The sequence below is a fragment of the Balaenoptera acutorostrata genome, chromosome 4, assembly GCF_949987535.1.
Source record: "Balaenoptera acutorostrata chromosome 4, mBalAcu1.1, whole genome shotgun sequence".
Taxonomy (NCBI): domain Eukaryota; kingdom Metazoa; phylum Chordata; class Mammalia; order Artiodactyla; family Balaenopteridae; genus Balaenoptera; species Balaenoptera acutorostrata.
The window spans coordinates 136,212,643-136,238,765 of record NC_080067.1 but is presented as its reverse complement, the minus strand read 5'-3'; the positions used below and the strand labels follow the sequence as shown (position 1 = coordinate 136,238,765).

The 26,123-nt window shown below is 38.0% G+C and overlaps 1 long non-coding RNA gene across 1 annotated transcript in view; it reads right to left on the bottom strand.

Annotated features, from left to right (window-relative positions):
• Positions 1-15,222: 15,222 nt before the first annotated feature.
• LOC130708060 (uncharacterized) overlaps positions 15,223-26,123 on the bottom strand; it is a 31,024-nt gene continuing 20,123 nt past the window's right edge. Inside the window, exons 2-4 of the long non-coding RNA XR_009008067.1 lie at positions 20,273-20,442; positions 15,830-15,941; positions 15,223-15,740 (exon numbers count right to left, since the gene is read on the bottom strand). This is a non-coding gene — a long non-coding RNA (uncharacterized LOC130708060). The remainder of the gene's footprint in view (positions 15,741-15,829; positions 15,942-20,272; positions 20,443-26,123) is intronic.

The window sequence follows — 26,123 nt, the reverse complement described above, 5'->3', positions numbered from 1 at the left end:
ATAGTCAGACAGAAATCCTGCAATCCTGACTTTGCAATTTATGAACTACATAGCTTTGGGCCAGTTATTCAACCTCCTGGACCATTAGTGTCCAGCTCTGAAAGATGTAGGTAATAGAACTTCTTTGTGTGTTTGCTGTGAAGAGTAAATAATAGAAGTAAGGAGCGTAGCATAGTCCCAGCATATTATAGGTGTTCATAAATTATAGGCATAAGTTGAATATCATTATTTTTTAACTGTGGGTGATTCAACTGTGCAGCCAAGTGTAAAAAGTGGCAGTCTGAACTATTACACATAGAATGGATGGATAACAAGGTCCTACTGTATAGCACAGGGAACTATATTCAATGTCCTGGGATAAACCATAATGGAAAGGAATATAAAAAGGAATGTCTATATAGGTATAACTGAGTCACTTTGCTGTACAGCTGAAATTAACACAACACTGAAATGAACTATACTTCAATTTAAAAAAAGAAAAGAAAAGAAAAAAGAATTTCAGTAAAAAGTGGAAGTTCTGCTCAGTGGTTCTAAAAAATACTGATGCCTTGGTGCACATCCAAGAAATGTTGATTCAGTTGCTCTTAGGTGAGGCCTAGGTCCTGAAATCTTGAAAACCTTTGCCGTGTGATTCTAATGTCCTGCAAAGTTGAGGCTGTCTGGGATAGAAGAGTAGTGGTGGTAAATCGTGGTGGCAGCAGGGGATGGAATGAAGACTCCAAGCCCTCCTAATAGCTTTGACACATCATAGGGAAGGTAGCATATGGACACCTGTTACACAGGAGGCATTGTTTACTGGTCAGTGCTGGCCAGACATGCTGTGGCAATCTGCCAAAAAGAGGTCTGCAGCTTACCCCCATCCCATGTAGGGAGACTCCACTCTCCCTTCTTGCTAGCCCATACCAGAGGGAAGAACAAGGCAGTGGGAATTTTAAAAATTTTGTTGGGGAGAAGAGTATTTCCCCATTTCTTCCTCTAAGCCATAAAGAAACAGGCTTATCCATACCAGGGAGAAGATAATCTTTACACCAAAATTGAAATTTTAAAATGAATAAGACTGAGTTTTACATACATTTCTGATTACCTACCACTGTGTACCATATCATTCTAAAATGTAGTGGCATAAAATAGCAACTACTTTACTATGCTTGCCTCCGTGGATCAAGACTTCAGAAAAGCATAATGGGGATGTTTCTCTGTTCCACAGTGTCTGGGGCCTCAGCTGGAAAGTCTCAGTCAGTTATTTTCACTAACATAACTGATACCTAACCAGGGATAATTTAATGGCTCAAATTTTGACCAGAGTTAGATACAGCTTCTGCCTGTTACTTGAGCTTCCTTGCAGCATGGCAGCTTCCAGCTAGTCAAACTTATTATGTGGTCTAGGACTCCAAGAAAAAATGTCAGCTGGTATTTTATAACCTCAGAAATCACATAGCAATTACTTCTGTGATTCTCTGATGGTCAAAGCAGTCCCAAGATCACCCAGATTCAAGGAGAGGGAACAGAAAAAACACCTGTCAATGGTAAGAGAGTCTTGGAGAATTTTCCGATACCTAAATAGGTCTGAGCTAATGCCCAGAGTGACAGGAAGTTAGAGACTCTGGCCAAGATGTTGGTAAGAGACAACATACCAAGCAGGAGGTAAGATGGTTATACATTGCATTTGGGAAGGAAGAAGTTATTAAAATAAAAGTTTTATGTTTATGCCATATCCCTTTGAGAATCCTCGATAAACCACTTACAACAATATTCCATATGCAAGAAGAAACCAGAATCCGTACACTTATGTGGAGACAAAAACCAAGAAATCTATCATTTAAATATGACCCATTGCCACATGCTTGCCTCTTGGCTTAAGAGTCAGTTTCCTCTGAAACATTGACTAATTAAGAATATTCTGAATTAGGTATCTTTTCAAGGTTAAAATAAAAGTTAGAATTTTCAGTTATAAACCTCTTTATAAATCTTATTTGTACATAACCCTGCCAAATATACTGCGATGTGTTAGCATAATTTACCCCTTGTCTCAAATTTTAGGAAAATAAGTGTCTCTCTCAGGATCACGAAATGAATGTACGCAAGCCTCATATTTTAACATATGACCCAAGATAGGTGCTACTTGGAAAGCAATGGATACTTCCTGAAATAGTATATCTTGTTAAAAAAATGTTTTGAACAGTCCTTTACAAACTGAAATAGACAGGGAAAGCGGGTGATTGCATGCCTTTCCCTATAGCTGGTAGTTGCAATCTGCTGCACTCTTTTTCCTAGAGAGATACTAACTGTGACTCATACCAGCTCCTGCTTTGAACACAGCCCACAGACACTGTGAGCAGATGGGCTTTTTGGCACTAGAACCACCCTTTGCTGTCCACCACAGGTGAGTAGTAGGTACCCCCTTAAATAAGCCACAACTGCTAATTCAAGAACTAGCCAATTATGAACATGACAGTCAACTCATGGCAGCATGCTATACATATTTAAAGAAAGCTGACAGTCTTTGGACTCTACTTAAGTAAAGTAGTTTACACATATTAGAAAATGGTAGCCAATCACTGTATCAACAATCATGCCAGTTTTCATAATTGTATGTTACCTACAAAACAAATTAGGAACCCTTTCTTCAAATAGGTAAACATTGCAAATGAGATTGTAAGATTTTCAATTACAGTGGTAGCAGAAAACACTGTGCTACAACAAAGGTGGGAATTAAGAACATGAGAAAACACTCAAAGAGATAATAGGCCACACTAATTTCAGCCAAATATGTGTGAAGAACTCCAACCCATATGTAAAGAGACATGAATTCCCCTTAAACCTCAAAACCCCCATAAGGGATCAGGCAGACAATTGAAACTACACCCTGTGTAGTGTGTGTGCACACAGTGGGATGGAAGTCTAGGGTGGGAGAGAAGAGAAGGAAAAGTATTCATTGTTTGTGGGACACACCATCCATAGACTTCTGAAAAAGACTTCTGAAGGATGTGGGGAAAATGGAACTCTCACATGTGCTGGTGGGAATGTAAAATGGTTTAACCATTTTGGAAAAAACAGTCCTGCAGCCTCTTAAACCATAGGCCAGCAATTCCACTCTAAGGATTTACACAAAAGAAATGAACTTATGTGTGAATGTTCACAACAGAATTACTCATAAGAGCCAAAAACTGGAAACAACCTAAATGTCCTCCAAGTGGTAAATGGATAAACAAAATTTGGTACATTCATACTATGGACTACTACTCATCAATAAAAAGAATGAACTACTGATACATGAAAAAACATGAAGGAACCTTAAAAATATTATACTAAGTAGAAAAAGTTAGACACAAATGACTACATAGTCTATGATTCAATGTACATGAAATTTTTAGTGAGGGCAATATTTGGAGACAGAAAACAGACAAATGGTTGCCTGGGGCTAGGAGTAGGGGTGGGAAATTACTGCAAACGGGCAGCTGTGAACTTTTTACTGTTTGACAAAAGTGTTTTAAGTGTCCAGATTTTCATCAAAAATTACGAGTCATACCAAGAACCAAAAAGACCTTCAACCAAATAAAAATGACAATCAGTAGACGAAAACACCGAGATGACAGAGTCTGAAGGAGTTACTTAAAATTTTTCAGTAATACATTATATATTTTTAATAGGATGGTGGCTTGGTGACTTTAGAAATTAATAAATCACTTAACAATTCACCATTTGAGATGAACAGATAAACAAATGGTAGTAAATCTGTACAGTAGGATATACTTAACAATAAAAGGGAACAAACCAGTGATATATCTGACAATGTGAATGAATCTGAAAAACATTACGTTGAACAAAAAACCCTGGATGTTAAAAAAATACATACTCTGTGATTCTATTTAAATGGAACACTAGGAAAACTGATCTACAGTGAAAAGAGAATATCAGTAGTTGCTTGGGAAACTGGAAGGCTGGAAGACAGTTTTGGATGTGATGGAAATGTTGTAGATCTTGACCGTGGTGATGGCCACTAATTTGTGGCTAGTCTCAGTCTGCCAGGTGTGCATCTGGGCTCTGTCATTTACCTAGGCAGGTTAGTTAACCTTTCTGGGCCTCAGGTCCTTCACCTGTAAAATGGGCATCATAATAGTAGTGTCTAGTGCATAAGGTTGTTGTAATTGTTAAGAAATGGGTTAATAAATATGAAGATGTTAGAGTGCCTGAGAGATAGAACTGTCTAGATGTGTTAGCCATTATTGTTGTTAACAAAGAACAAAGTTATATAGGCGTAAGGATGTTTGTTACAGTGGGGTTTTAAAAAGTAAAAACTGGCTTGCATAGAAGTGGAAGCTATGATGCTTTCATCTGATGTAACATTTTGGAGTCATTACCTGCATTACCTGAACATTAGAGAACCTGTTAGTATAACTTGTGGTGTTAATAGTTCACATGAGAAAAATCAGGTAAACATCTCAACAAAGGTAGAAAATAAATGACATAAAATCCAACATCCAATCCTTATATAAAGCAAAATAGGTCAGTTTTTATAATCACATCAAAAGCCAGCATCAAATTTAATGATAAGACTTTAAGTTTTCCATTCAAATTATGCAAACAAAACAAAGGTGCTATCACCACTACTACAATTCATTGTTCTGGAAGCAAAATTCAATGTAATCAAATAAGAAAAGTAAATAAGGACTCTACATACTGGAAAGGAATATACAAAATTGTCATTATTAGAGATTATATGATTGCATAAAATGTTGAACTAAAGTGGCTGGTTAAAAATGTCATTTATAAAAATGAATAGTTTTCCCACATATAAGTGATATTTAGGGAAAAATAATTAAACAATCTCTCAAAAGAGCAAAACAAATAATTAGGAATCATCTTAAGAGTGAATGGTGCAGAACAAATACGAAGAAAATATTACAACTTTGCTGAGGAGACATAAAAGGAAAGTTGAATAAATGTTCCTGTATTATTATCAATTCAATCTTCAAAGAAAATCAATCAAAAAGGAACAAGACTTTGGGAGGTATTTGACAAAACTATATTAAATTCATCCAGAAGATTAAATACACCAGAATAACCAGGGGAAAAAATTTTTGGAGAAAATAAAATGAGAAAGGACTTATTTTATCAAAGGTTAAAACATAAAATTCCAGGAGCTAAAACATTTAGTGGCAGGACTAGTATATTAGTGATCTATTGCATAACAAATGTCCCCCAAACATCAGCTTACACAACACAAGTTTTTATCTCATCGTTTTTGTGAGTCAGGAATCTAGGCATGGTTTAGCTGGGTTTTCTAACTCTGGGTGTCTCACAAGGCTACAATCAAAGTATTGTCCAGGGACATGGTCATCTCAAGACTCAACTAGGGAAGGATCTGCTTCCAAGCTCACTCATTTGGCTGTTGGAAAGATTCAGTTCCTCACAGGCTGTTGACTAGAGATCTTCCTCATTTCCTTGCCATATGCCCTCTCCATAGGGCAGCTCACAACATGGCAGGTGGCTTCACCAAAGCAAGCAAAGAAAGGGGAGAAGAAGGGAAGGAGGGGAAAAGTGTCAAGGGAAAAGTGTATCACTTTGAGTCCTAATAGGAAATTGATGGTGCACTCAAATTGGGTAATTTGAGTAGAGTTCAGTAGGCTGTTCACAAAGATAGAGCACAGTGTAGAGAAACAAGCAAGGCTAGTTCAGTATCCTAGGACTCAAATAGCAAGAAAGGGAGCAGATATCAGAGGAGGAAGGTAGGCGCTTGGGAGAGAGAGAGAAAGTTTGAGAGAAGAAGCCAGCCTCCAGCAAGCAGACCAGAAAGAGCCTGGGGAGTAAATACCCCAACCTCTTACTGCTTCCCCTTTCTAGCTTCCTGCAGCTGCTCCCATTGGCTGAACCCAACAACAAGCTAGAAGCACATTGATATGATCCACATGCAGATCAGTCTCCCAGGGAACAAGCAAGGTGGAGAGTGGTAGAGAGTGGAACTGGAGGGGCCCATGGAAAACATTCTTCATAGCAGAGTGTCATTTTCTAATCCACACAAAAGTGTCACAGAGTTGGCAGCTATCTTAGTACCCACATTTTATAATTGCAAGAAAACAGAAATAATTTAAACGTTCATAACTGAATTAATGTACATGATACAACAGAATACTATTGAGCTTTCTTTAAAGAAATTATAGTTTATTTTATTTTCTTTATTTTTTAATTTTTATTGAAATATAGTTGTTTTACAATGTTGTGTTAGTTTCAGATGTATAGCAAATGATTCATATATATATATATATAAATCTTTTTAGATTTTTAGATTCTTCTCCATTATAGGTAATTACAAGGTATTGAATATAGTTCTCTGTGCTATACAGTAGGTCCTTGTTGGTTATCTATTTTATATACAGTACTGTGTATAGTTTATCCCAAACTCCTAATTTATCCTTCCCCCCACTTTCCCCCTTTGGTAACCATAAGTTTGTTTTCTATGTCTGTGAGTCTATTTTTGTTATATATACAATGGAATATTACTCAGCCATAAAAAAAGAATGAAATAATACCATTTGCAGCAACATGGATGTACCTACTAAGTGAAGTAAGTTAGACAGAGAAAGACAAATATCATATGATATTGCTTATATGTGGAATCTAAAAAAATGATATAAATGAACTTCTGAGCTTTTTCAAAAAGACAAATGAGGAAAATGTTTATGGACTGGTCTGAAAAAGAAACCAAGACATTTTAATATGTTAAATAAAGTATGAATGATTCTCTCAATGTATGTGTGCACTTCTAATAACATGTAATGTTGAAAATATTACATTATATAAGAATAAACTTTTATACACCTGGAAATTTCTAGAAGGATACCTGAAACTCTTAAAAGTGGTTCACTCTAGGGAGTGACGGGAAGGGGGAAGGGACTGTTGGAAGGAGGAGAGAATAGGAGACTTCACATTTTCATTTTATATTACTCATAATAACAAAACAAAACTTAAAAGTTTACTTTGGCAAAAACTCTGTTTAGTATTCTTTACCAGAGATGTAATAATACTGTGAAAATACAGATGATATAATATTAAGGCATGGTGAAATTTCATACACAATATGATTATAAAAATATTTTTTAAAAAATATACAGGGGAAAAAACATCTTTAAAAAGGAAACACCAGACATTACCAGTGGTTGTGTGTAGGTGGGATTACTGGCATGTTTTAACTCTTTGTATTTCCTAAATGCTTTTAATGAGAATATGATACTTTTACAATGGAGAAAGGAAATATTCTAAAATCATGGTTTTAAACTTTTAAAGAAGTGGAAATCACTTTCAAATGAATTCTTATGCAGAACCCCAATCATAAGAATAATATTTAAATATTTTCTAGGTGAATTTTGAATGCTCAAAGTTAAAAATATTGGGGAACATCAAATATAATAAGATATTAAAACATCTTCAATTTCATTACATAAAGATACAGAAAAGTGGGTATTGTTATCAGTCATCACTGAATGTTTAAAAAAAAAAAGTACAAACACATTATTAGTACTTTTTTAAACCAAGTTCTGATTTCTCAGTTTTGTTCTTCATTGGACAAAGAAACAGATTCTAGGAAAATTTTGAAAGCTGGAAATGTTAAGTTTAAACATGAGAATAAATAGAATTTTTAGTCCTAGCTTAAGCTGAATAGGTAGTTTAGTTCTAAAAATCTCTACATATAGTCTTCTTATCAGGAGAGAAAAGATGGTTATAAATTGTACTATTTCAAGATTTTGGATGGAACCCCAGATTTCTAGAATCTGGAAAAGGAGAAAGACAAAGGAATGTTTGTCTTTTTCTTTAGTGATGCTCACCCCCACCCACATAGCTCTCCACAAAGAATGAGAGCCATGTGAAAATTCTTCTTCTCATTTATGACTAAATGAAACATTAGAACACTTGCTGTAAGATATAATTTTTAAGGGAAGGTTAGCCAGTCTTCTTGGAAGAAGAAATGAAATCATCCAAAAAAAGCACTTTGGAAACTATGATGAAAATGGGGAAATAAGCCCTTCCTCTTGTGAATAAAGATTCAGTGTTACTGTATCTAGTAGCGAATAAGCTGAAAATAGAAACTGTTAAACAGGGAGCTTAATGTCTGTCGATACAAGAAAGATAAGTTTACATAAAATTTACTACCCAAATTAGAAGTTCATGTTACCAAAAGACAAAAATTCTACTGGAAAAATAATAATAAAAATAAATATAAATAAATAATAAATAATAATAAAAAATTAAAAAATAATAATCATTCAGTACTATGCATTCTACTATTTACGTGAACAAGAATCATTACATCATAAAGGGGAAACGGCTAACTGGGTGCTGCATGAAATAGCATTGGATAACTTTTATCTTTTATTAACTCAGGAACTGTAGAGTTATAAGGGATTGAGATGTACAGCATAAACCTAAGTTTTTCCATTGGGAGATTGTAAAACCCACATTCTGAACAGAGGTCAAAATAAAGTTTACTGCCTGCATTTCCTCACCTTCTTTATCATAAGGATTTTGAAGTATGAGAAAGCTTCATGCGGACATTCTTAGGAAAGATGAAAAAATGTTTTTCATTTTTCCCCTTGTACAATCAATTAAAATATGAATTTTAAATGTAAAGTGTGAATATAGCTATAATTTCTGATTTTTAAAAAATTATTTTAATAGGCTTTATTTTTTAGGGCAGTTTTAGGTTCAAAGCAAAATCAAGAAGAAGGGGCAGATATTTCCTACATACCCCCTGCCCTCACTCATGCATAGTCTTCCAGCTTCTCCATTATCAACATCCCCCCTCCCAACCAAGAATGTACATTTGTCACAATTGATGAACCTACGTCAACACACAATCATCGGAAATTCGTAGTTTACATTAGGGTTCACTCTTGGTGTTGTACATTCTGTGGGTTTGAACAAATGCATAATGACATGTATTCCCCATTTTAGTATCATACAGACTAGTTTGTCCTAAAAATTCTCTGCGCTCCACCTATTCATTCCTCCCTCCCCTGATCCCTAGCAACCAATGAACTTTTTGTCGTCTCCACAGTTTTGCCTTTTCCAGAATGTCATACAGGTAGAATCATACAGTATGTAGCCTTTTCAGGCTGGTTTCCTTCAATCGGTAATATACATGTAAGTTTCTTCCATGTGTTTTCATGGCTTGATAGATTTTCTTTTCTTAACACTGAATAATATTCCATTATCTGGATGTACCATAGTTATTTATCCATTCACTTACCAAAGGACATCTTGGTTGCTTCCAATTTCAATGGTTATGAATAAAACTGCTTTAAACATCTGCAGTTTTTTGTGTGAATGTAAGTTTTCAGTTTCTTTGGTTAAACACCAAAGAGTGCAATTCCTGGATTATATAGTAAGAGTATGTTGAGTTTTATAAGAAATCACCAAACTGTCTTCCAAAGTGACTGTACCATTTTGCATTCCTACCAGCAAAGAATGAAAGTTCCTTTTGCTCCACATCTTTGTCATCATTTGGTGTTGTCAGTGTTCTGGATTTTGGCCCCTTTCAAAGGTATGTAGTAGTATCTCACTATTGTTTTAATTTCATTTTCCTGATGACATGTAATGTGGAGCATCTTTTCTTATGCTTATTTACCATCTACATATCTTCTTTGGTGAGGTGTCCAGTGTTAGTTCTTTTTTTTTTTTTAATTGACATATAGTTGATTTACAGTGTTGTGTTAACCAGTGTTAGTTCTTGGGAAAAATACTCCTCAGAAGCATAGTCAAATCCCTTTCTGCAAAAGCACAGCCTCAAGAGTGGTCAACCTCAAATTAATATCCCTGCATAAATTTCACAAAGCTTTCAAGTGAAGAAATTCTTTCCTTTAGAAGAAAATCTGGGGTTTGCTAAGCCAGCAAATGGCTTGAAATATGAAAACCTGGATTTCAGACTCTGCTCACTCTTAGAAGCTTTGAGCAAGACACAACTTCACTTGACCTCAGTTGCTTCATTTCTAAATCAACAGGTCCCAGATGACTATCACATCCCATAACTCCCACCGACATCATCCCATAAATACTTGTTCTAACAAATCCAGGTTCAGGTGAAGATTGTTCTGTAGCCTGGTTCTGTGTTTCCTCTCAACATCTTTTGCCACAAGATCACTTATTTAAGCATTTTAGCTTGTTCAAGATAATGCCCTATGATAAACCTATAAGATAATTATGTCTCTTATAGCCAAGCATTCTAAACAGATACCTTTTAGCTAACAGTGTAGCCTACACACTGCTTGTTCTTAATAAATATTTGCTAAAATGCATTAAAGAGTATAATCTGAACCGTTTGTCTTCATAATTACTAAAAAGCATCAAATAAAAATGTGGGTTATATTTTCTTAAACCATTTCTCATGAATACAAAATTTGAATTGGGTAGAAATAATAAATTTTAGGTATATTCATGAAACATTTCTCAAAATCATTGGCAAGTCACAGCATATCTTTGTAGCATACTACTATATTATGTTACTACTCAGCGGTAGTAGCATAATATGACCTTTAATAGGAGAATCATAAAATTTGACTAAATATCTACCAAAAAGCTCAAAATCCTAGGTTTGAAAGAAAATATTAGTAGAGATAAATTTGTGTGCATATTTTTAACATTTGACTGACACCGTTTGGAATGAAAGAATATAGGATTTACAGGTCAGCTCTGTCCCTGTAAGCTGTAACTTGGGGCAATTGATTTTAACCAATGGCCATCACTTAATAATGGTCCCCATAGTTTGGTGTGTGGAGAGTAGAAAAAATACACAGAATCCCAATTTAACTCAGATTTTTGTGCTGATGGCACAGGAAGCTCTGTTCTTTTGTGACAGTTAGCTTGATGGCTCTGAGAAACAGCTTGGGGATGGCATCAAACCACCACAATGTGTTTTGTTGTAATGGAAGTGGTGGAGGTCATTGTGGTTTCAGTGACTGAGTTTGCAGAGAGTGGGCAGAGAGCAAAAAGTCACCGAAATTTATCTGCCCACGCTCTGCTATAAGGTGAAAGTGTGAAGCTTCTCTGAAGTTGCAAGTGTGAGATCGTTTGCAGCTCCGACAACCCTGGGTCAGGTCCATGCTTCCAACGGTGGATCTTTTGGATGTTTACAGAAACATATGCCTAAAACAAGTTCACCCTCTTCGGCTGCCAGGATGAATGCCCCCATGGAGCAGGTCTGAGCTGTCTTTAGGGGCATGGCTTGGGCAAGCTGTTGAGAAATGTGGCCTACTGTGTACAGGATTCCTGACATAGGTAATTAGGGCTGATGGTCCAGTTTTCAGAACTCTCCCAAATTAGAGGAGGTTCATGCTAGGTCTGGTCTTGCCCAGCTCTCTCATCATTGTTTCCTGTCTCTCTGGTAAGGGTCCTGAGGAGATGCTTGCCAAGACGAGCACATGGAGAGACACACTTACCCTAGTAGTTGGCAGATCAGAAACAGAAACTCAGTTGCCTGAGTTTTCATCTAGTGTATTTTGCAACCACACTTGGGGAGGGTAAATAAACCATTACTATTTATTCATTTGCCTATGAAAATAATATTTTAACTCTTCTGCTGGATGGAGTACGCATCAACACAGAACCCTTTGCCGTATGCTCTTCTTTGTGTACAGTCTGGCCACAGACTTCTTTTGGAAGCTCCTAGTTTAGCTTCTTTCAGTTTACAAGACATCCACGTGGAGGTTCCTGAGGAACGATGTGTTCAAATACTTGAAATACCCTAGGCCTCATCTTCCTAATCTTTAACACACCGCTTTTAGCAAAATTGATTTATATTTTTCAACCATGAAAATATAAGAACTCAATGTGGTTGTGAGTTCTGGAAACCATCCTTCTTGAAAGTACTTACTTTTTTTGAGTCTTTAAAATATTCAAGAATAATTACAAGACATGAAATCCTAAATATCAAGTAATGGGATACTACTTTTGTCCTCCTCCACAATTTTGGAATTTCTCGCTCTTTCATACAACTGCTGATTGATTGAGAGAGGAGTCCCTTGACTTTCTAATTTTTTATTAATAAAGCATGAAAGAATTGTTGCCATTAAAGATGAATCCAAACCCTTAAAGGGATGGTAAATATGGGCAGAGACATAAAAAATACGGGAAGAAATGGGACCCCCTCCACCTTCTAAAGTTCAAAAGGACCCATATGAAATGGAAACACATAGTGTTAGAACAAGAAGGGACTTAGAAAATATCTACACCCCCCCCCCCACCCAGCTTTCCATTTCATAGAGGAGTACACTGAGGGAAGCAGTTTGGCCCACGTCAAAAAAGCCCTTTGTGACCAAAGTAGAACCAGAAAATAGATTTCCTGTTTCTTTCCATTAAACCAGACCTCCATTACCTAAATCAAGGTAAGTCAATGGTGTTCTAGAAGAAAATCTGCATGCCACTCCACCTTTTTGTTCGTAGCATTCAATCTTGTCCTTTGTTTCACAATGTAGAATGAATAAAGGGGAGATAAAACAAGGGAAATATTGCAACTGGTGAGACATGGTTACTTCCTTATTGCAGTGGGTATAGAAATAAAATATAGGGTGTTCCACAAAGTCAGGAAACATAGGATAAAAAACTCACTGTCAAAAATGTGTCCGTTATATTGTCAAACAGTTTAGTCTGTATTTCTTCAATTTTCAGACCCCTTAAAAAGTATAATGATTATACTAATGCCCTGTACTTCCAGAATTTTTGGACAGTCAGTAGTGTTCTATTAGAGGATTTTTTTCCATTTTAGCAATTAGGCCCATTGCTTTAAATCTAGAGCAAATCCACCTCACTTGGAAGCATCTTGAGCCTATTATTTGACAATATAACTAACATATTCTTTAAAAGTGTATCCTATATTTCCTGACTTTGTAAATACAATATAGAATGGGGACCAAAAGACAAACAGCAAAAATGTATTTGTCAAGAGATGCAGTAGATGAATAATGTAAGCTGGCTTATACAAGTGGCTAAGACCTTTTGAAAAATGCTGAATATGTAAAACTATGCTCTGATACTTTTGAACTACTTAAGCCTTAAAAAATACCAAGCTCATTTTTTTTTAGAATGTGCTGTTTTGATGCTAGAGTTTAAGCTCCCCAAGGGTAAAGGGGTATATGTCAGTTTCATTCACTGTGAGTTCCCAGCAGTTGGAAATGTGTCTTGGCACGTAGAAAGCATTCAATAAATATTTTTAAATGAATGCTACCATAACATGGAAAAAGGATTACTTCGATTTGGCTATTGAAACAAACAACAACTCATCTGAACATGGAGCAGTAGAGCAAAATCCCCAGCGACTCTTGCTCAAGTATGAGTTGCATAATGAGAATCTCTCTGACCTTGTAAGTTATCTAGAAATTAAATCAAATATGTCAGCTTAACAAAGACACCATGGTGAGTTATCTTGCAAATTCATCTTCTGCGTGTCTAAGGAAATACAGCCCCTTTTGACAGACAGCCACAATTCATGGTTTCATGATATAATTGACATAATTGCAGCACTTAAAATAAGTTTTTCTTACTTTTGGATAGCTCTTACCATTCTCTAATGCACAGTGTATATTTTTAGAAGAGGATATAAACAGTGAAGAACAAACATCATAATTATACCAAGTATGTTCACATCATTCTTTTTTAAAGGAAAATTTCCTCATGGTAAGTAAGTTGTTGTCAAATATATCTATATTATAGAAGCCTAATTCTGAGAGGCTGCTACTTTCATTGGTAGGATGAAAGAAAGGCACTAAGGGAACCTAGTGATTTATAAAGAAACAGAAAGTGGAAAATATTGGGAATTAAAATAAGACAGACGAACCAAGCTTTGAGTTTCTATGGTATCAATAACTATCACTTTGCAGTTGGAGGTGGAGACTCTCCTCCACCTGCCTGACATACTTTCTGGAAAAGTCTAGGTTGAGGTGTGAGGTATGTAGGCGGGGGCCCCAGAAAAAAATTATGAAGAAGAGTTGTGTTCATTTTGAAACAAAGCAGTGTGTAGATCATAGAAGAGCTACTGCTGGAGGCGTGGGCAGAAAACCCAGGCAACTTGACTGTGAAAATGCCAATCCAAGTGGCTGCATCTCAAGAAAGAGAATTTTATGCTAAATCAATCTCTTTGGGGCATGAAGTAGAATCTTTTTTTCCCTAGCAATATCTTTTTTCCCAAGCATGAGTTGTAGAATCAAAGAACCATTGTTCTCATCTGAGTCTCACCACTGGCCAATGGTGGGGCACTGGGCAAGTCTCTCTCTGGTCCTCTGTTCTGCATCTCCAAATCGGAGAGAACAGTTCCTCTTCTCATGTCTGGAGGGGCCTTTGCACAGGGTCTGGCATACAGGAAACCATCAATCAGTGGCGGCTACTCTTTTTCATCTTGTGTATGAAGGGGTACGGAAATTGTTTTTCATTTCTTTTTGTATTTTCCCTTGGTATTTTAATCAAGTTCTTTTTGAAAATATTGAGCTCTATGGGAATTCCCTGGCAGTCCAGTGGTTAGGACTCTGTGCTTTCACTGCTGAGGGCGTGGGTTCAATCCCTGGTCGGGGAACTAGAATCTTGCAAGCTGTGCCGGGTGGACAAAAAAAAAAATATTGGGCTCTACCCAAAGTGCCAACGTGGAGTAAGAAAAGGTGATATTGTCATTGCTTGGATTTGAAAGAGAGTGGCAAATGCAGGGAGTCCTGGCACAGGAGCTGCAGTTCCAAGAGGTATCTCAGCATGAAAGGCAGGGGCACCAAGGAAAGAAGCTGAGGAATCTGGGACAGTTAGTCCTCTCCTTATTAACTGGTCCGTATTAGATATTCTTTTCTTTTCTGGCACTAGACTGTGTGCTCTGTTCACTTATGTGTTTAGTTACTCATTCCATTCAACACAAATGCCAGGCATTGTACTCAATGTGGGGGAGGGGATAGATAATGGCTGGGAGCCCAAGTGAACTCTTTCAAATCCCAAGATCCAGGAGCGGAACAGACAAGGAAACTGACAAATGTAATGCTGGATGATAAAAGGAAAGGGTTTCAGGAAATGTTCCCATGCAATTCCATTTCTGATAAAAGACCACTAGTTTTGGTGCCAAAACACATGTAGATACAGTAAAATATTTTACTGATATTATGTATTACAATATTTATTGTCTTTCAAAGAGACCAATAAAAAGAAATAATTACAGAAGGGTTTATTTTACTTTATTAGCAAAGATAGTTTGCATATCCAGGAACCATTTTATTTTTTGAAAGAGAGGGAAATTCTCTGATTATTCTACACTGAAATCAGATTCTTCTCCCATTTCAAGTTTTATTATAAGAATTCATCATCATCATCATCATGAAGAACCTAGGGGCAGGACAGGAATAAAGACACAGACGTAGAGAATGGACTTTAGGACACGGGGAGAGGGAAGGATAAGCTGGGACGAAGTGAGAGAGTGGCATGGACTTATATACACTACCAAATGTAAAATAGATAGCTAGTGGGAAGCAGCCGCATAGCACAGGGAGATCAGCTCGGTGCTTTGTGACCACCTAGAGGGGTGGGATAGGGAGGGTGGGAGGGAGGGAGATGCAAGAGGGAAGAGATATGGGGATATATGTATATGTATAGCTGATTCACTTTGTTATAAAGCAGAAAGTAACACACCATTGTGAAGCAATTATACTCCAATAAAGATGTTGTTTAAAAAAAAAAAAAGAATTCATTATTGCCACATGTCCGAAGCACCCATCCTCCAAGGAAGTCTAAAAGTGAAGAAAAATAGTTCTTAATTAATTAGTCAACCAATCAAGTAATTCATTAAAATCATACAAATAGATGCATTTATTCTTACATCTCATTTTTCTTCCATCTTCTACTTCTTGAACTCGTCTTGATGCCCAGGTCTCTGGGTATGTCAATTCCTGCATCTTCTGGCCTGGCTCCAAACCACAGTGATTTTGCAGCTGCAAGAGCACTGCTACAGAGTCAGCCAAAAGAAGAACAAAGTGGACTTTTCTAAACACCAAAGCCACCAAATGAAATAAAAAGATGAAGTCAAACATATAGAAGCAGCTCACAGTATAGGAGACATGGTTTAAGGCAGGAATCGGGGAACCTCAAGGGAGTTAGTTAGAACAGAGTCAGACTTCATCTTATAAAAGGAATGCTGGTATAGGCCTTCCCTGATGGGAAAACCAAAGAGACCTTCTCTGTCTCTTTCATATGATAGCCCTCAAGGATAGGAAAGATAAATCTGGGGATCACAGGCTTCTGTAGAGAGCCTTGCCTTTCTCATGAACTTACATGTCTGGCATATCAGCCTGATGTGATGAATTACGCTATTCTTCCCCATATTGGCTCTCTTCCTTGTAGGGTGATTACACATCCCAGCCCATTTCCAGGTGACTCAAAGTGCCTCTCTATAGGTGGAGTATACTTCTCCGTCATCTTACCAGGTTTGACCATACAACTTGGCTGAGCCAATGAAATGTAAGCAGAGGTGAGAGTGTGCCAGCTCCAAGCAAGTACTTTGAAGAATCACATTTTTTCAGCCAATTCTGTTTTTCTCTCTGTCACTAAAATAGCACGTCCCAACTAAGCACTGCTCTTTTGCTGGTTCCTGGAAAGAAGGGATACCTGGAGTGGAACTGTAGCCACTGATGAACCACTATCACCATGTAATGCAAGTTGGAAATGAAAATGTGTTAGTGTGAGCCCCTGGGATTTGGAGACTGTGTGTTACTGCAGCTAAACTGACTAATATATCTGATACCACAGAGTAGTAGTACAACTCCATTGGGATAAGCATCTCATCTCTAAGGGCATCCCATCCCTTAAGGGACTTGGATTTTATTCTAAAGATGAGCCAAAGGAGATTAAATAGGATTGGTTCAAGCCCTATATCATCTGTAGTCTGAAAGTACCAGGGATAAAAGAACAATGGTTGTACCACACTAGAAGAGCTGGGTTGCTATAAGGTAAGTCATAGTTATCCTGACAAGTCATAATTAACTGTTACACATTTCTGGGAGTGGCCATGAACTAGATCAATCTTGAAGGAATGGGGCATAGCACAGGTTTATATTTGCCCCACTACAACCCATTTCTTGGAATCCACAGCAAGTTAATTTGTCCTCCATTCCTGGAATCCAGAGAATAAACACACACGGTCAGGGCTATTAAAGGGCCACTAAAGAGAAACTACTTGTTTGGGCTCCCAGTTCTGCAGCTGCCTTTATGGCCCCACCTCTTCTTTTTAATTTGTTTGTTTATGGGCTGTACAGCTCTACTGCTAAGCCAGTGGCCTTGGGGTGCAATTCCAAATACTTTAAAACTCAAAGTTAGCATGTTGTTTTTTTTTTCAAATCAATTAAAAGCATTTAAAAGTATCTGGAGCAGAAGCCAAGAGCAACCAAAGTCCTAACCATCTGGACAGGCCCACAGGGACTGACAGGGCCTGACAAACTCCATCCTGCCAGGACCAGCAGGGAGGGGAGAAGAACTGTGATTCAGAAAATGAGTTGGATGGCAGAAGAGCAGGGCTAGGCAGAGGGGATCTGTTCCTAGAATGCCGCTGCCTAATCCAGGAAGGACAGACAGGGCTGGGAAGTTGACCACAAGCATAGCTGCTCCCCAATCCCTGGCAAGCTTAGCTTGGTGGAGGGGCCCAGGCCTCCTGAGAGCAGCAAGCAATGAGCTGACTGGTGCAATCAGAGATGCTATCTACCGTCTTTGGAGTGATTCTTCAGAAGATTAGTAGCAAAGAGGATTCATTCTTCGGCTACGCCCACTGGAGGGGATGACTCACCCTCCGGGACATAAAAGTCTGGAAAGGATGAGCAGAAAGAACTCAGGGAAGGCAAAGCTCAACGGAAGCAAAACAAGTATTTTCCACGGAAGTCCTATCACAGGGCAGCCATAGCCGGCAAGGATGTTAGATCCAGCTTCCTTCATCAGGCCAGTCCCCTTCTTTTACAGATGAATAAGCTGAGCCCAGAGAGGTGAAATGACCCACCTAACACCATAGCCAGTGAGAACACGGCAGAGGCAGGGCTGAGGGCCAACATTCCCATCTTCTGCTGAGAACTCTTTCTTAGTCCCCACACTGGCCTGTCTGCAATAAATATAAGGGCTTTGCAGGAACCCTTAATGTCCAATCCAGGTCAGCGATGAGAAGGTGTGACCACCACAGGAAGGGCTTATGACTCTTGTTGCAATTGACAAGTGATCAGCCCAGGACAATCACCTTTCTACTCTAAATTTCCAAAAAGGATAAGGGGATAAGATATTGTTGTATGGATATTATCTACGTATTGTGGAGGTGAAAATCAAACCATGTGACCTCCAAACCATTGAAACTTCATATTGGAGAATTCTGCAAGTCATCCACGTTGTCAGGGGTACAGAGCCTCCCTAATGAGAATTCCATAAAGCGTAAGTAAGATACATCACCCTCCGCTGGGGCGGGGGATAGGGAAGGTAGGTGGGTGGAGAGGAAAGGGCCTAGAAGAGGAAGGAAGATGAGGGAAGTGCTTAACAAAAACATTTACTGACAAATAATGAAAACAAAGAACTTGGCTGGGGTGGGTGCTCTTAAATTAGGTTTTCACGTGAGAAACGAAGCAAAGGACTCATCTGAAATCTTTGCAGGGAGAAAAGAGAGCTGTTTTAAAACACTGGAGTGGGGCTTCCCTGGTGGCGCAGTGGTTGAGAATCTGCCTGCCAATGCAGGGAACAGGGGTTCGAGCCCTGGTCTGGGAAGATCCCACATGCCGTGGAGCAACTGGGCCCGTGAGCCACAACTACTGAGCCTGCGCGTCTGGAGCCTGTGCTCCGCAACAAGAGAGGCCGCAATAGTGAGAGGCCTGCACACCGCGATGAAGAGTGGCCCCCACTTGCCGCAACTGGAGAAAGCCCTCGCACGGAAACGAAGACCCAACACAGCCATAAATAAATAAATTTTAAAAAACAAAAAAAACAAAAATACACTGGAGTGACAGAAAGATCTTAGAAATATACAGAAAAATGCACATTTCTGTAGATTTCCCTCACCCTTGCCAGTTGCCATACTTTCATTTCCTCCCAGATCAGATTCTAAACAACCATTCAGCAAAATATAATACATGACATCCTAAACAGACAACTTCAGCTCTCAGAAGAGCAACTTAACTTCATTCTACAGTCATTTTCAGGCTTCAGTGGAAGATGCTCTTCCCTGTATCACTTGCTTGCCTTCAGACAGCACCGAATGATGAAGTTCACAGGAGGAAACACTTCTCTGGTACTTGCTGGATTCGCTTAGTCACTTCATCGAATGGCCTCTCATGGTGCCTGTTTCTGCTATGTGGGACAGACTGTAACCAGAGTTTCTCTTTGCATAAACCACACAATAACCATAACCTCAGAATAGCTTTCAGGGAGTACTGAGCTGTGACAAAACTCAAACAACAGTGTACGTTAAAGGGTTTCAAAGAATCACTGAGGCATCTGAATCCTTCTGAAAGTGATTATATCACCAGGTTACCTAATAGGGACCAAAACCTGTTTGAAAATTAAGAGAGAATGAGAAAATAGATAGGCAATGTGATACCATGTAACTCGGGCTTTTCCTCTGCAAAGAAAGCTAAAGCAGACACAAGAGGGCACTTGAGCCCATACTCATTTTAGAAGCAAATTCTTTGTAATTCCCTCCATTCTCCTAGTCCCCTTACCTCAGGTCACCACCCGCCACCCTGAACCTGTTCCTTAAAGGAACTAAAACCCACCTACAAAAGGGAAAATATTCAGTGGATTGATTTTAAGCTCCACACAACAATGCGTCACATCTCAGAGCAATATTGATGCTAGGATTGATATTAAAACAGAAATTTAGTCTTTGTCCAGAGTAGTAACTTTATAGCCAACTCTTGATCACAAGGCATGATGGGGTCACAGAGATAGCATGGCTCACACTCAATCCAGAAGCCTTTTCTAGTTTCAAAATCACCCTCCCCAAGAAGGGTGAGCAAGGCTGGTGTGAGAGAAACCAAATTGGTCAGTTGGAGTTTCATTTCCCTCCATTCAAGAAGTCATGATGAAATGCCACAAAAGTAACTGCTTTAAAAACCACCTAGATTCCCCAGGTTATTTTAGATTACCTCATGGGAAAGAGCAAAATATATGTGTGCTTGTTCATACACACACAAAAAACTTTAACAAACGTTAAAGTACAGATTTTTATAGGCTACATTATCTGATCCTAATTAATAAAATTATAAGTAAATAATAAAAAGGTGATTGAAAATATCTTAATTACCTGGGCTTTAAGAAATAACCTCCAAACTAATCCTAGGTTCGTTTTCTTCCCACTAGTTAAGACTTCAGGTAGGGTATACAATGTGAGCTGAATTGGGTCCTCCTCAAAATCCGTATGTGGGAATCCTCTCCACTAGTGCCTCAGAATGTGACTGTTTTTGAAGAAAAAGTCTGTAAAGAGATGATTAAGGTAAAATGAGTTTGTTAGTGTAGGTCCTAATCCAATATGACTGATGTCCTTATAACAAGAGGAGATTAGGACACAAACCCACACAGAGGAAAGACCACATGAAGACGCAGGAAGAAGACAGCCTTCTACAAGCCAAGGAGAAAGGCCCTAGGAAATACCCACACTGCCAACACCTTGATCTCAGACTTTTAGCCTCCAGAACTGTGAGGAAATAAATTTCTATTGTTTAAGCTAGCTAGTCTTGGGAATTCCCTGGCAGTTCAGTGGTTAGGACTCAGCGTTTTCACTGCCAAGGGCCTGGGTTCAATTCCTGGTCAGGGAATTAAGATTCCCCCAAGCTCTGAGGCATGGACAAAAAAAAAAAAAGCTAGCTAGTCTTTGCACTTTGTTAGGGCAGCCCTAGCAAACTAATACAGTATATTAACTCTTTCACAGTTTACATACATACCCCAATGCATACATTAGTAAGTCCAAAATTCAACATTAAGAAGTCACTTAAAAACTAAATACAATCTGTCTCTCACATTTAATGTTTTGTTAATGTGCACAATTCACTGGAACCGTGTCTGAATAACTGAAATTATGACAAGGTCAGCCTGGAAATTTAGGCTATAAATCCTTAACACTTTATCCAACTAGGTTACTATCATCTCCATTTTAAAGATGTGAAAAATGAAGCCTTAAAAGGCTAATCAACCTGTTCATGTTGTGCAACTGGAAAAGGGAAGGACTGGTATTTGAACCTAGGTAGCCAGAGTCAGAAGTTGTGTTTTTGGGACTTCCCTGGTGGCACAGTGGTTAAGAATCTGCCTGCCAATGCAGGGGACACGGGTTCAAGCTCTGGTCCAGGATGATCCCACATGCCGCGGAGCAACTAAGCCCGTGCACCACAACTACTGAGCCTGCATGCCTAGAGCCCACGAGCCACAACTACTGAGCCTGTGTGCCACAACTACTGAAGCCCACGTGCCTAGGGCCTGTGTTCTGCAACAAGAGAAGCCACCACAATGAGAAGCCTGCACACCAAAACAAAGTGTAGCCCCGCTCGCCACAACTAGAAAAAGCCCACACGCAACAAAAAAGACCCAATGCAGCCAAAAGTTAATTAAATTAAAATAATTAATAATTAATAATTTAATTAATTAAAAAAAAAAAAAGGAAGTTGTGCTCTAAACCATTGTGGGACACTACCTCCCCAAGCAGGGAGAAAAGAGACTGTGATAAATTCTGAGCTTTAATGGCTGACAGAAAGGCTGTATCACTGGCAGAAACAGAGAATATCCCAAAGTTTTGTTCTGAGGAAAAAGCTAATGAGTTGAATGTTAGCTCTGCTAACTCCCACAGGGACCCCGAACAAAGAGCTGGGAGGAAAATAATGGGGCTCCCATTATTTCTCCACTCTCCCAAGTGGAGAAAAGGGAACCCTCCTACACTGTTGGTGGGAATGTAAATTGGTGTAACCACTATGGAGAACAGTATGGAGGTTCCTTAATAAACTAAAAATAGAGCTACCATATGATCCAGCAATCCCACTCTTTGGTATATATCCAGAAAAGATAAAAACTCTAATTTGAAAATGTATATGCACCCCAATGTTCATAGCAACACTATTTACAATAGCCAAGACATGGAAGCAACCTAAATGTCTATCAACAGATGAATGGATAAAGAAGATGTGGTACATATATACAATGGAATATTATTCAGCCATAAAAAAGAACAAAATAATGTCATTTGCAGCAGCATGGATGGACCTAGAGGTTATCATATTGATTGAAATAAGCCATACAGAGAAAGACAAATATTATATGCTGTCATTTATATGTGGAATCTAAAAAGTAATACAAATGAATCTGTATACAAAACAGAAACAGACTCACAGACACAGAAAACAAATTTGTGGTTATCAAAGGAGAAAAAGGGGACAGGGATAAATTAGGAGTATGGGATTAACAGATACACACCACTATATATAAAATAGATAAATGACAAGGATTTACTGTATAGCACAGGGACCAATATTCAATACATTTTAATAACATAATGGAAAAGAATCAGAAAAATATATATACATATATATATATAACTGAATCACTTTGCTGTACACTTGAAATTGTAAATCAACTATACTTCAATAAAAAAATAATAATGGGGTTCCTCCACAGAAGGCGTGGAAGTAGATAAGACCTCGAAGAAGATCATGGAGAGGAGAATGACAAAGACTTCATCTGAGTAGGGCCACAGTTAAGGTGAGAATGAAAAAGAGGCATCTGGGAAGAAGCCAGAGAGGGAGAGCAGAACCAGGGATCAAGGGTAAAATAATGTTAAGAATACGGTGGTAAATACATTAAATAGCAAACCAATGATTTGTGTCGTTAGCAAATTGAAATGTGCCACATTAAACTATTATGACGGCAGGCAATAGATTGGACTCAACTTTCTAATACTGAGTTATTTGGGTTGCTATATGATAAAAAAAAAACTAGCATATTTTAAAACAGTTGTCAGTGTTCTCTTAAGTGTGAAAAAATGTAAAATACATAGAAAGAGAAACATACTATTGGCCTTGCAAGTAATCACAATGATCTGAATATGAAAGAATGCTGTAAAATCACTTTTTAAGTTCAGAAAAATATTTAAGGGCTAAAAAATCCAACAGAAAGATAGTTACATTTTGACAAGAGAATGGATATTAGTAATGGAAATATCTAGTGATCCCTAATTGAGAAATTAAAGCTGTAGTTTACTAAGAAAAATATAGAAACCCTGTGGCTTGGCTAAATCTATGAAAAGAAAAGATCTTTTAGTGAAGTATTATTGTTAATAGAAAAATACATATATTCCACACATTTATTGTCATTTTTCAAAAAATTATACTAAATCTTACTACTTAACATAGAAACTCTGAGTTGGAAAAGTCATTTAAGCTAAATCAGCCCAACATATATATCAGCAGGAATTCCCTCTGCTACATTCCTAACAAATGGTCATTCAATAGTCCATATCTTTGCCTCCATTAATTATAGAAAGTTCTCCTTAATATTGACTTTAAAGCTGCCTCCTTATAACATAGATCAAATTCTTCCCTAGAGACAAGATAAAACAAGTCTGAACCAAAATAATTAGCCTGTTTCTCATTAATTTCCTCTTCTGCACATTCCTAATTCTTCTATTTGATCTACTAGAACATAGTTTTCAGACCCTCCCTGCTGGGCCATCATTATTTGTGTGCATTCCAGCTTAGCCACTGACCCTTAAAATGTGATGGTCAAATTTTCACACAATACTACAGCTATGTCTTGACCATTATAGTTGTTATTCAACAAACAATAACTGAGAATCTATTAAATGCAAGACACTGGGAATATAAAGGGGTATAAAACACAGCATTTAGAACTCAGATCTTCTGGGGAATATCTGCAGTATAAGACCGGGGTAAGTTTTTGGCAGCCATGTGGTATTTTGGTCTCACAGAAAATTCACAGTTGACTGATTTGTCCATGTTTTATTTTTGTTTTCTCAAAAACTGCTGTCAAAAAAGGTTTGTGTATCTTATCATTGTAAAAGTGACCTTTTGAAGCTGACAATATGAACTAACATATTTCATGTCATTTTATAGCCAGTTGTCCAGCCTGTTGAGATCATTTCAAGCCTCTCATCCCAGCTTTGTAAACTGCACATTTGTAAATTTTATACATAAGGCTTTTATGTTGATGTCCAAGTCACTGATAAAAATTTTCACAGGAACAGTCCAAGAACAAAGAACAGTGGCATGTCTGGAGAAATTTACTGCCAGGTTAAACTCCCTTGATTTATAGCCTCCCACGTGATTGTCCAACTACCTGAAACGGCGTCTGTTTGTAGCATCAGCGATCCTGCATGCCTCCATCTTGTTCTTAAGATTATTCAGATAGCCTTTATCCAATGCAGTACAATAATAAAGATTGCCAAGGGTTTATTTGTGCTATTTATATTTACTTCTATGGGAAGAAGAAAAAGAAGAACTGTACAGATAGCTAACTGATAAGAAAGTCAAAGGAGGAACCAACCACACAAACAACAGCAGAAACAGTCCATAAAGAAACCACAGGGCTCCAATAGTGGGGCACACCACGAAATCATGTGTAAATGGTCCTGAGAATGCAGAAATCTTTATCCCATTAGAAAATGTCCATCTTTCTGGGAAACATGCTTCTTCACTCTCCCAGGAATATTGTGAAATAATTTGGGGTGTGAAAAAGGGACACACGGTGTAAATGTTATAGGATGTAGATGCAATGATTATAGACATGGAGGACACCTGCCTGGGTCATGGAAGACAGTCTTCATGGACTCTGGCAAGAGCTGATCATTTTTTGGACAGTATTGAGACTTGTCCTTTTTGGTTATCAAAGGTAGTTTTAATTTGAAGTTGTTTCTTACTTTATCTTCTTCTATGTGGATTTTGATCCAATGATGACAACTGGAGTTCCCAGAGCTAATAAGTATATACTTTGTCTGCTATTTTTATGATGATCATAAAATCTGGGATAAAAGAAAATGAGAGTTTACTTTGACCTATTCTTAGCAAACATATGTTAGTCTTTTATTGATTACCATCTTCTGTTCCAAGAGTTCATCAGTCATCTATCTAATAAATGGTTCTAGACGTCTCAAATCTATCTTTTAAACATTTGCACATTACCAGGTTTCTCTTCCTTCTCCAATTTCCTAATGTCTCTGACAATACATCCTGAAGACCTTTATACTCTGAGAGGCAATTTATCTATACTGGAGGCATGATCACATTTAAGATCACTTGAGGCTCTCTTACTCTCTCTTTCTAAATCCCAGGCTTGGTGACAAAGTGGAAAGAAAACAACTTTGGATTCAGAAAATCAAATATCAAACTCCTGGCTCTGCACCTGTTAGTTGTGTGATTTGGGGCAAACTGCTAACCCTAACAAGCCTCATTATGTTTCTCTGTAAATTGTAGATACCTCATAATTCACAGGGTTACCATAAGAATTAAATGAAAATATGCAAGCAAACCAAATAAATTTTTAAAAAATCAAATAAAATCCAGCAATATATATAAAAAGAGTTATATAATATGACTAAGTGGGTTTTATCCTGGAAATGCAAATGTGGGTCAGTCAATGCAATCCATCATATAGAGAGCCTACAGAAGAAAAACCACATGATCTTATCAACTGATCAGAAAAGGATTTGACAAAATTCAACATCCATTCTTGATTAAAAAGACAAAAACAGGGCTTCCCTGGTGGCGCAGTGGTTGAGAATCTGCCTGCCGATGCAGAGGACACGGGTTCGTGCCCTCGTCTGGGATGATCCCACATGCCATGGAGCAACTAGGCCCGTGAGCCACAACTACTGAGCCTGCGCGTCTGGAGCCTGTGCTCCACAACAAGAGAGGCCACGATGGTGAGAGGCCCGTGCACCGCGATGAAGAGTGGCCCCCGCTTGCCACAACTGGAGAAAGCCCTCACACAGAAACGAAGACCCAACACAGCCAAAAATAAATAAATAAATAAATAATATTTAAAAAAAAAAAAAAAAAAGACAAAAACAAAAACCTCTCTGCAAACTAGGAATAGAATCAAACTTCCTAAACCTGATAAAGGGAGTCTTTGGAGGACCTTCAAGATGGCGGAGGAGTAAG